We start from the raw sequence: 12,134 nt of genomic DNA on the forward strand, positions 1-12,134 counted from the left end.
AAAAAAAAAAAAAAAAAAAAAAAAAAAAAAGTGAGGGGGGGGCTGGAAATAGTGAAGGAGGGAAGACAGGAGAACTTGCCAAGACCGATTCAAGTGTTAACTGCTTGCTCTGTCCTGGAGTATACAGTTTCAAGAATAGGCTTATGAATTTCAATTTACAATGGAAATAAAATTAACTATGTAGTAATTTTAATTTGGGGGTAGTATTTGGAACGTATCGTAAATTATAAGGAGAGTCCTCTTTTTCACAAATGCATACTAAGCTATTCCAGATCCAATGCCAGCAGCTATTCACTCTCAAAAACAAAGAATCTAAAACAAAAAACCTAAACAAGAAAATAACTTCCAGTGAAAAGCAAGCTTTTGATTACCCATGCTAATGTTCCCGTTCATTAACGTAGTAAACTGAAAATTGATGATAGGTATGGATTTATTTGCTCCCTCCACCAGAGATGCTGGATTTATTTTTTCCAATTATTATTATTTTTACAGAACATTTTATTTTATTGTGGTAAGAACACTTAATTTGAGATCTACCCTCTCAACAAAATTTTAAGTGCACAATATGGTATTGTTAACTACAGGTACAGTGCTGTATAGTGAACTTATTCATCTTGTATAACTGAACATGTACACTCATTGAACAGCAACTCCTCATTTCCCTCTCTTCCAAGCCCGTGGCAACCATCATTCTATTCTGTTTCTATGAGTTTGATTATTTTCGATGCCTCACAGAAGTGGAATCATGCAGTATTTGTCCTTCTGAGACTGGTTTATTTCACTTAGCAGAAAGCCTCCAGGCTCATTCATGTTGTCGCATGTGGCGGATGTCCTTTCTTTAATGCTGAATAGTACTCCATTGTATGTATATACCACATTTTCTTTATCCATTCATCCATCAATGAATGTTTAAGTTGTTTCCATATCTCGGTTAATGCGAATAATGCTCAATGAATGGGAGAATGTTAATATCTCTTCAAGATCCTGATTTCAATTATTGTGGATATATACTCGAAAGTGAGATTGCTGGGTCCCATGTGCAATAGTATCAAAAAGAATAAAATGCTTAGGAATAAACTTAGCCAAAGAGAGAAAATATTTCTACACTGAGAACTACTAAAATTAATAAAAGAAACTGAAGAAAACACAAATAAAGGGGAAGAAAGCCCATGTTCATGGATTGAAAGAGCTACTACTGGTAAAATATCCATATTATCCAAAGCAATCTGCAGACAATGCAATCCCTACTAAAATCCTAATGGTATTTTCCACAAAAATTTTTAAAAATCCTAAAATTCATATGGAACAACAAAGGACTCCAAATAGTCAAAAACAAACTTGAGAAAGAAGAACAAATTTGGAGGCATCATACTTCCTGATTTCTAAATGTATTACAAATTTACAGTAATTTTAAAAGTACAGAAATGGCATTAAAACAGATTTAGAGACCAATTGGAACAGAATATAGAGCCCAGAAATAAACCCATACACATACACAGTCAACTGATCTTTGGCAAGGGTACCAAGAATACACATCAGGGAAGGATAATCTCTTCCACAAATGGTGCTCAGAAAACTGAATGTCCACATGCAACATAATCAAATTGGTTCTTGTTATGGTTTGGATCTGTATCCCCACCCAAATCTCATGTCGAACTGTAATCCTAAATGTTAGAGGTGGGGACTGGTGGGAGGCGATTGAATCATGGGGGCAGATTTCCCTCTTGGTGCTGTTCTCATGATAGTGAGTGAGTGAGTTCTGGTGAGATCTGCTTATTTAAAAGTGTGTGGGACCTCCCTCCCCAACTCTCGCTCTGTATCTTGGCCATGTGAGATGTGCCTGTTTTCATTCTGACTTCTGCCATAATGTTAAGTTTCCTAAGGCCTTCCCAGAAGCAGAAGCTGCTATGCTTCCTGTACAGCCTGCAGAACTGTGAGCCAATTAAACCTCCTTTCTTTATACATTTCCCAGTCTCAGGTATTTCTTTATAGCAGTTCAAGAATGAACTAATACAGAAAATTAGTACCAAGAAAAGGGACATTGCTATAATGATATCTGAAAATGTGGAAGCAGCTTTGAAACTGAGTAACAGGCAGAAGTTGGAACAGTTTAGAGGGCTCAGAAGAAAACAGGAAGATGAGGGAAAAGTTTGGAACTTACTAGAGACTTGCTGAATTGTTGTGACCAAAATGCTGATAGTGATATGGACAATGAAGTCCAGGCTGAAGAGGTCTCAAGTGAAAATGGGAAACTTACTGAGAACTGGAGTAAAGCTATGCTTTAGCAAACAGTCTGGCTGCAATGTACCCTTTTGTTCTATGGATCTGAGGAACTTTGAACTTGAAAGTGATGATTTAGGGTATCTGATGGAAGAAATTTCTGAAAAGCAGAGTATTCAAGACATGGCCTGGCTACTCACGTGTTAAGCAAAGAAATGACCTGTAATTTGAACTTTTATAAAAGAAAAGCAGAGTTTCCAAAGTTTGGAAAATTTGCATCCTGGCCATGTGGCAGAAAAGAAAAGCCCATTTTCAGGAAAGCAATTCAAGCTAAAAGAAAGACAAGTGCTGACAGCCAAGACAATGGGGAAAAGGCCTCAACAGTATTTCAGAGAACTTCATGGCAGCCCCTCTCAGCACAGGCCCAGAGGCCTAGGAAGACTGAAAGGTTTCGTGGGTCAGGCCCAGGTCCCAGCTGCCCTGCAAAGCCAGGAGAACTGCACCCTGCATCCCAGCAGCTCCAGCTCCACCCATGGCTCAAAGGGGTCCAGGTATAGCTCAGGCCACTGCTCCAGAGGATGTAAGCCACAAGCTTTGGCAGCTTCCGTGTGGTGTTAAGCCTGTGGGTGCACAGAGTGCAAAAGTGAATGAGGCTCAGGAGCCTCTGCCTAGATTACAGAGGATATATAGAAAAGCCTGGATGTCCAGGCAGAAGTCTGCTGCAGGGATACAGCCCTTATGGAGAGCCTCCATTAGGGCAGTGTGGAGAGAAAATGGAAGACTGGAGCCCCTACACAGTGTCCCCACTGGGGCACTGCCTAGTGGAGCTGTGAGAAGAAGGCCACTGTCCTCCAGACCCCAGAATGGTAGATCCACTGGCAGCGTGCACCCCGCACCTGGAAAAGCCATACACATTCAATACCAGCCCTTGAGAGCAGCCACTGGGGCTGAATCCTGCAAAGCCACAGGGGCATTGCTGCCCAAGGCCTTGTGAGCCACCCCTTGCATCACTGTGTCCTGAATGTGGGACTTAAGAGTCAAAGGAGATTATCCTGGAGCTTTAAGATTTAATGACTGCCCTGCTGGGTTTCAGACTTGCATGGGGCCTGTAGCCCCTTTCTTTGGGCCAATTTCTCCCTTTTGGAATGGAAGTATTTACTCAATGCCTGTATCTCCATTGTATCCTGAAAATAACTAACTTGTTTTTTTATTTTCCAGGCTCATGATCAGAAGAGACTTGGCTTGTCTCAGATGAGACTTTGGATTTTTGAGGTCATGCTGGAAAAAAGTCAAGACTTTGAGGAACTGTTGGGAAGGCATGATTGGGTTTTGCAAAGTGAGAAGGACATGAGATTTGGGAGGGGCCAGGGATGGAATCATATGGTTTGGATCTGTGTCCCCACCCCAAATCTCATGTTGAAATATAATCCACAGTGTTGGAGGTAGAATCTGGTGGGAGGTGACTGGATCATGGGGGTGGATTTCCCCCTTGGTGCTGTTCTCATAATAGTAACTGAGTTCTCGTGAGGTCTGGTCATTTAACAGCCTGTGGCACTCCTCTGTCCCCACTGCTCTTTCTTCTGCTCCAACCATGTAAGACATGCCTGCTTTCCCTTTGACTTCTGCCACAATTGTAAGTTTCCTGAGGCCTCCCCAGAAGCAGAAGCCACTATGTTTCCTGTATAGCCTCCAGAACCATGAGCCACAACTACATTAGATGAAGTCTGTATTAGTCTGTTCTTGCATTGCTGTAAAGAAATACCTGAGATGGGGTAATTTATAACAAGCTTCTTATTTATAAATTACCCCATCTCAGGTATTTCTTTAAAGCTATACAAGAACAGACAAATATAGACCTTATCTTACACCATACAGAAAACCAACTCAAAATGGATTAATGAATTTTTTTTTTTTTTGAGACATAGTCTCATTGTCACCCAGTCTAGAGCATAGTGGCGTGATCTCGGCTCACTGCAACCTCCATCTCCTGGGTTCAAGCAATTCTCATGCTTCAGCCACCTGAGTAGCTAGGATCACACGTGGCCACCACTGTGTCTGGCTAATTTTTTATTTTTTAAATTTTTTTTTTGTATTTTTAGTAGAGACAGGGTTTCACCATGTTGGCCAGGCTGGTCTCAAACTCCTAAACTCAAGTGATCCACCCACCTTGGCCTGCCAAAGTGCTGGGATTACAGGCGTGAGCCACTGCACCTGGCTGGTTTAATGATTTAAATGTAAGACCTGAATCTATAAAACTCCTAAGAGAAAACACAGGGGAAAGCTTCATGACACTGGTCTAGGCAATGATTTCATTGAATCATTTCATGAATATGACACCGAAGCACAGGCAATGAAAGCAAAAATACACAGGTGGGATAACATCAAGCTGAAAAACTCTGTACAGCAAAGGAAAAAAAAATCAACCAAGTGAAAGGGAACCTATGGAATGGGAGAAAATATTAGCAAACCACATATCTGGTAAAGAGTTAATATCTAAAATATATAATGAACTCCTACAACTCAACAGCAAACAAGCTAAACAACAGCAGCAAAATAACTTGATTTAAAAATGGGCAAAGACATTTTAAAATGAATAGACTTTTTTTTTTTTTTTTTTTTTTTGAGACAAGGTCTCACTCCGTCACCCAGGCTGGAGTGTAGTGGTACAATCTCGGCTCACTGCAACCTCCGCCTCCCAGGTTCAACCGATTCTCATGCCTCAGCCTCCCGAGTAGCTGGGATTACAGGCATGCGCCTCCACGCCCAGCTAATTTTTGTATTTTTGGTAGAGATGGGGTTTTGCTATGTTGCCCAGGCTGGTCTTGAACTCCTGGCCTCAAGTGATATACCCACCTCGGCCTCCCAAAGTGTTGGGATTACAGGCATGAGCCACCGCACCCGGCCTTGAATAGACTTTTGTTGTTGTTGTTGCTTTTGAGATGAAGTTTCATTCTTGTCACCCAGGCAGGAGTGCAATGGTATGATCTCAGCTCACTGCAGCCTCCGCCTCCCAGGTTCAAGTGATTCTCCTGCCTCAGTCTCCCAAGTAGCTGGGATTACAAGCGTGACCCATCACACCTGGCTAATTTTTGTATTTTTAGTAGAAACCTTGTTTCACCACGTTGGCCAGGCTGGTCTTGAATTCCTGACCTCAAGTGATCCACCCGCCCTGGCCTCCCAAAGTGCTGGGATTACAGGCGTGAGCCACTGCGCCCGGCAGAATGGACATTTTTTAAAAAGCATACAAATGGCCTTTGGGTATATGAAAAGGTGCTCAACATCACTAATCTTAAGAGAAATGCAAATCAAAATCTTAACATATCACCTCACACCTTTTAGGATGCCTATTAGAAAAACAAAAACAAAAGATAAATAGTGGTGGGATATGGAGAAACTGGAACCCTTTTACATTATTGGTGAGAATGTAAAATGCAGCTGTTACGGAAAACAGCATGGAGGTTCTTCCAGAAATAAAAAATTGCTACCATATGATCCAGCAATTCCATTTCTGTATATATTTTTTCCCAATCATTGGTGTAGGCATAACTGAAATACTAATGTGAGTGTATAACGTTGATTATACATATTTCAAGTGGGAATGCTATATTTTATTTTATTATTTTATTTTACGTTTTGAGACACTCTGCCACCCCAGCTGGAATGTAGTGGCGCGGTCTCAGCTCACTGCAACCTCTGCCTCCCAGGTTCATGCGATTCTCCTGCCTCAGCCTCCTAAGCTGGGATTACCACGGGCCATTACGCCTGGCTAATTTTTGTATTTTTAGTAGAGACAGGGTTTCACCATGTTGGCCAGACTGGTCTTGAACTCCTGACCTCAGGTGATCCACCTGCCTCAGCCTCCCAAAGTGGTGGGATTACAGGTTTGAGCCACCACACCTGGCTCTACTTTGATTTTTTTTTAATTACACTATTCTGTCTCTGAGGACTAAACAATGCACTGTAAATTGCAAGTGCTTTCTTAAAAACTTTTAACATCAAAAATATTGTTTCAAACTTAGAAAAACCTGAGTTATTTTTAATACTATTATAACCTAGTTGTATTTTCCTTGTAATGCCATCACTGCTAATCAACCACGTAAAACCAAAAGCTTTTTAAAGCTATAATATTGCTGACATATTTTTTCAGCCAATTAGCACAATATTCTAATGAGATTATCATCATTGATTCCCAACAGGGGTAGGTAATGGTGTTCATTCATACACTAATCTAACTTTGTCTTTCTTATAGCATGCACATTCTATAAAACTGGAATGATAGTACCTGTAGTACTTACCCTTATGTTTTTCAGCCAGTGCTTGGCATATGGGAAATACTCGCAAAATGTTACTAACATGATTGTTTTCTTTGCTGTGTAAGTTACACCAGAAAAAACATAAAATAGATCGACATTCCTTAACTATAAGAAACACAACTAAAAGAATTTACTGAGTGTGCTGTCTTTTCTTTGCATGTGACAACAATAGTAGCTACTCTGTATGTATTGGTACATTATTTCATAGCAACACAAGAACACTCTGACTTTGGCATTGTTAAGCACTGAAGTTCAAAACTAGCAACCCATAACACACTCACTGTTCAATATCTTGTGTTTTTTCCTTTATTCACACATTTAAAAGAAGTGCTTAGCTACCTGATGGTGACCTCTTACACTTTTCATGATCAACCTGGGTGTCTTGAAAAAAGAAATAATAGTTTCTATTTTCACTTCCCAAAAAAAACGGGAAAAATATAAAACATTTTTAAAAATACATGTTTTTCTTCTTGTTTGGGGTTACTAAACTCAAAAACAGTATTTTATGTCCACAAATACTGTTTAAATTTCTATCATAATTTATCCCCGTGGATCATCAATAGTCTTTTTCTCAAGCCTACCATTCTCTGAAGCCACTACAATCTTGTCCTATGACACTTAGCTTTAGCTTTTGAAATGGAGTAGAGAAGAGACAAAAGCTTATGAACAGAAGCCACAGCAGGGGCAAGAATTTAGCCTCCTTTTCTGTACATTCTCAAAGTGGTTGGCTACAGGGACTAAAATACACATTCTGGGGCTTTTCTACTGGATTCCAGTCATGTACCATGTACTAGGAGTAAATAAGGAAAACAGCAAATCAGGAAACAGGCTGGAATTCACTCTTAGAATTTCTTCCAAATGACAACCACCAAAATCTAGTTAAAGACTCATTTTATGATGTCTTAACTTTTTTTTAAATTGGGGATTCCAATGACGTGGTTTTGAAGTATTTAATTGAAATCTCTTTAATACCACTTCCCAAGCACCTGACTCTGCCTCTGCTGAGATAATACTTTGAGCTCATCAACCAAGAATGCAATGGGGGAAAAAATACCCATTGCTAACCCAAGTTTTAGTGTAGCTTATAAAATTACGTGGAAGAAATAATCAGAGAGGCATGAGAACAAGTAGTAGGGTGTTTCAAAAGGCAAAAGGAAAGAGAATGAAAAGAATTCAGTTCAATAGCAAATGCGAGATCAAGTTGGAGCAGTTTCAGGACACTGGTGATGTCGGGCTATAGCACGTTGCTACCTTGGGAAAGGCAGAAAGAGTATGTCTTTGTGGCCCTTATACAGGAGCTGCTTATTTAGTTTTTCCAAGACAGGATTTTTCATTAGCTCTCTATGATTATTCTCTTATTTGTTTTTCCTCAATTTATAGAGGGCTCTAGATGATCTACTAGTCTAACCCCTCAGGCATTTTCCTAGGATTGGCTTTCAGCTGCTTCTAAATGATGTGACTGCCAGGAAAGTACTACTGCATCACCTCGGGCCTTTCTAGACCCTTTTCTAGGAAGAGATGATGCACCAATTGTTTCCTAACCCAAATGCTATAAATGCACAAGACTGTAGAATACTGGACTGGTTGGCCAGGTGCGGTGGCTCACGCCTGTAATCCCAGCACTTTGGAAGCTGAGGTGGGCGGATCACAAGGTCAGGAGTTCGAGACCAGCTTGGCCAATATGGTGAAACCCTGTCTCTACTAAAAATACAAAAAATTAGCCGGGCGTGGTGGCGGGCGCCTGTAATGCCAGCTACTCGGGAGGCTGAGGCAGGAGAATTGCTTGAACCCAGGAAGTGAAGGTTGCAGTGAGCCAAGATTGCACCATTGCACTCCAGCCCAGGCGACAATGCGAGACTCTGTCTCAAAAAAAAAAAAAAAAAAAAGAATACTGGACTGGTTTAACTATTCTTCAAGGTAAATGATAAGTCAAAGAGGAATGAACGTATTTGAGCAACACATGTCCAAAGCAGGATTCGTGTCCTCTAATGTAAGGCTAAGAATAAAACATCAGAAAATTTTTATTATTGTGTGGGTTCTATTTAATGAAAAAAACACATTATGAATCATTAAAAATAATATTAGAAAATTAAAAAAGAGAAATCAAAATTAAATCCTAGAGAGTGACTTTTTCAAATAATTTTGACAGATCCACTGCGGCATCCACCAGCCTTCAAGTCTGCTTTATTATCTTCTCAAAATCCTTTCAAACTCTAGATACTACAAAATAAAGTAATCCAAATTGTGCTGTGTGCTTTAAAAATAATTGTAAATGGCTCATGCCTGTAATCCCAGCACTTTGGGAGGCCGAGGCGGGTGGATCACGAGGTCAGGAGATCGAGACCATCCTGGCTAACATGGTGAAACCCCATCTGTACCAAAAATATAAAAAAAATTAGCCGGGCTTGGTGGCGGACGCCTGTAGTCCCAGCTACTCGGGAGGCTGAGGCAGGAGAATGGCGTGAACCGGGGAGGTGGAGCTTGCAGTGAGCCGAGATCGCGCCACTGCACTCTAGCCTGGGTGACAGAGAGAGACTACGTCTCAAAAAAATAAAAAAATAAAAAAATTGTAAAATAAAGGAATATGTTAATCTATAATACTAATATTCGGCTAAATTTTTGGTAAATCTGCTATTTTCAAGGATATAGAAAGGCTTCATTAATCATAGCTGAAATCAGGACATTGTCAAAGAATCAAACAAGCAACTTCAGCTTGGCTTCAATAACAGAACATTTAGAAATATCTACAACTACCAACTACTCCAGTGAGATCTTTTCAAAGCAGGAAACTGGGATACAGTATCTTGTGTACTGCATATTAGCTTTAGAAATAGCCCTCAAAGATAGGTGAATATTGGTTCAGTTTTGTTTAAAAGAACATTTTTGCACATTGTAATCTGTAAAATGTGTCATATTTATGGAGAAATCTTAGGTGTATGTACATAATTGCAATTCCTTTATAAACTTGCATCTAAAATCAGTGAGAAGTTTGCTAAGACAAGGATAGTACGGAATCACTGTGATAATCTAACTAGAGTTTCAAGGTAAAGAAGCAATAGATTTTAAATTTTGTATTTTTCCAGCACTAGCTTTATAGCTAGCACCAATCCTACCTCTCATAGAAGAAACCAAGCTGCAAACCTATACCAGTTAAAAATTAAGTTCTTCTACCATTTGATACAGCCATCCCACTACTGGGTATACACCACCCCAAAATTAAATCATTATATAAAAAGATACCTGTAGTCATATGTTTATCACAGCACTATTCACTATAGCAAAGTTATGGAATCAACGTAAGTGTCCATCAACTGATGACTAAATGAAAAAAGTGTGGTCATATATACAATGGAATACTACCCAGCCATAAAAAATGAAATAATGTCTTCTACAGCAACATGGTTGGAACTAGAGGTCATCATTTTAAGCAAAAAAAAAAAAAAAAAAAAAAATTCAGAAGTGAGAAGTCAAATACTACATGTTCTCAATGATAAGTGGAGCTAAATATGTGTGCATGTGGACACAGAGTGTGGAATAACAGTCACTGGAGACTTGAAAGAGTGAGAGAGTGGGAGGGGGTTGGCATGAGAAATTACTTAATGGGTACAATGTACACTATTCAGGTGATGGTTACATTAAAAGCTCAGACTTCAGTACTACACAGTATATCCATGTAGCAAAACTGTACTTGTACCTTTTAAATTTATACAAATAAAAATCGGTTCTCATTTATCTTGGAAGAGTGAATTATTTCCAAAAGTTTTAAATGGATCCAAACCTCTACTTAACTGTCATTTTGCAGTCTCATTAAAAAATACGTGAAGGTGAGGACTCAGCTTTTACCATGAAATCCTTTTCTCCTACCAGATTGCAGCTCCTTAAACTGGGTTATAATGTGTGACTACATTTCAGTTAATCAGATGTTGAGCTAAACGCTAAAAATGTTTGAAGAGATTAGGTAGATGACTTCAACACATTCCAGTACACAAGCTCACCTGCACCCTATGAAAGTTTAAGGTACTAAAAAATGACAAGGTGATGAACTTCAGCATAGAAAAACAATGCAGTACTACACTTAGGCCAGCAGATGTCTCTCTATAACCCATAGCACCAACCGAGAGATAACCAGGTATCTAACAGCACAGAAGGACTGATCTTATTCAAAATGGTAAACAAAGGATTCTTAGGTTTTGATCAGGAGAAGAATGTTCAAGTTCAGACAGAAAGTTGAGGGAACAGTAGGTGAGAAAATAGAAACAGAAGCTTATTACAAAAGGAAGGAGAGAGCTTGGCACATAAAGAATGAAGTTAAAGCAGGTTCGAGGCATTTTTAGGGGTAAAAAAAAGCTGGACAAGTTAGAGAAGAATATCGGGAGAAGGGCAAGAAACCATGCATCCCTACCATAGCGCTGAAATACTGCAAGTTTGTCAAAGGACAACCGACTAGCAGGTTAAGAAATCCACTTTGCTGATTATGATGAACATTAAAAAGAGAGAAAAAGGAAAAAGAAAAGTGATAGAATATAAAAAATTCTAAAGCTTGCACATAGTAAAGGTCTTACTTCAGGAAACCACATACCCACATGTACAAATATGTGTGCTGGGCCCTAAGGCAACAGGTTTTTCCTCCTGGGGGTTCAATTAAAAAGGTCTGAAAGCCATGGAGATACTCAGTGCACCCCCAGTGCCCCACCTCTCCCTCGTGCTAATATTGCCAGCTGCAAGACCTCCAAAACTGAAACGTAACTGTCAAAGGTAATATCCCAAAATCCCCGAAGGGAGACATGGTAAAACATACATCATATTTAAAATTAATTATGTAAATTATGAAGCAGAAGTCAGGGCTGAGGAAGATGCAACATGAATGCTATGAGAGAAAAGTCTAACTACCAGATGCGACTCTCAGCCCCATCTCTGGCATCTTTTCCCACCCTGAATACAGGTATGACACCCTGAATAAAGGGGCTGAAGGGGAGCTGGCAGGAGAGACAGCAAGGCTGGGGACGAGGCAGATGGCAGTACCTACAGCATCTATCTGGGCAGGAACTGGTGAAGATCCAGAGAGATGGGAGTGGAGTGAGCAGAAAGATAATCCATTGAACGTCAAATCCCATCATTAAGTAGAGGACTGAACACGTAATATGCCCCTTATTAACGTTTGCTGAAGGTGTCAGTAGGTCTCAGCAATGCCAACAGTTTGAGTACAATTACAGGAAGTTAGTGCCTAAGCAGGCATGATAGTTTGGAGCTTCTTATTCTAAGGATATCACCGGCCATCATCAGAAAATGGGAGTGCTGCTGCTTTTAACTCCATCCTCACCATCTTTAGTAACTGTCAGCCATTTCATAGCCACCTGAAAGCTACGCTATGCTCCCCGGGAACTACGTCTTCAAGAATTTTAAAGAAGTGTGTTCGGTTTCAAACTGGAAACCAATCTGACACTTGGAAGGTCAAAGACAAAAATGAATGGGTGCTCAAGGACACAGGGTGCTCAAAGATTAAGACATTTCAAAGAGGTTGGTTTTAAGGTACGTTTCTCAGAGCCACGACAACAGGCTTTACAGAGGCCATGTCAGAACTTACCAATGATGTTCACACTT

The 12,134-nt window shown here is 40.0% G+C and overlaps 1 long non-coding RNA gene across 1 annotated transcript in view; it reads right to left on the reverse strand.

Annotated features, from left to right (window-relative positions):
• The window catches only part of LOC111539847, a 163,514-nt gene that overhangs the window by 27,938 nt on the left and 123,442 nt on the right, over positions 1-12,134 (reverse strand). The gene's annotated exons all lie outside the window — the stretch shown is intronic.

Source organism: Piliocolobus tephrosceles, chromosome 8, assembly GCF_002776525.5.
Source record: "Piliocolobus tephrosceles isolate RC106 chromosome 8, ASM277652v3, whole genome shotgun sequence".
In the NCBI taxonomy this organism is placed as follows: Eukaryota; Metazoa; Chordata; class Mammalia; order Primates; family Cercopithecidae; genus Piliocolobus; species Piliocolobus tephrosceles.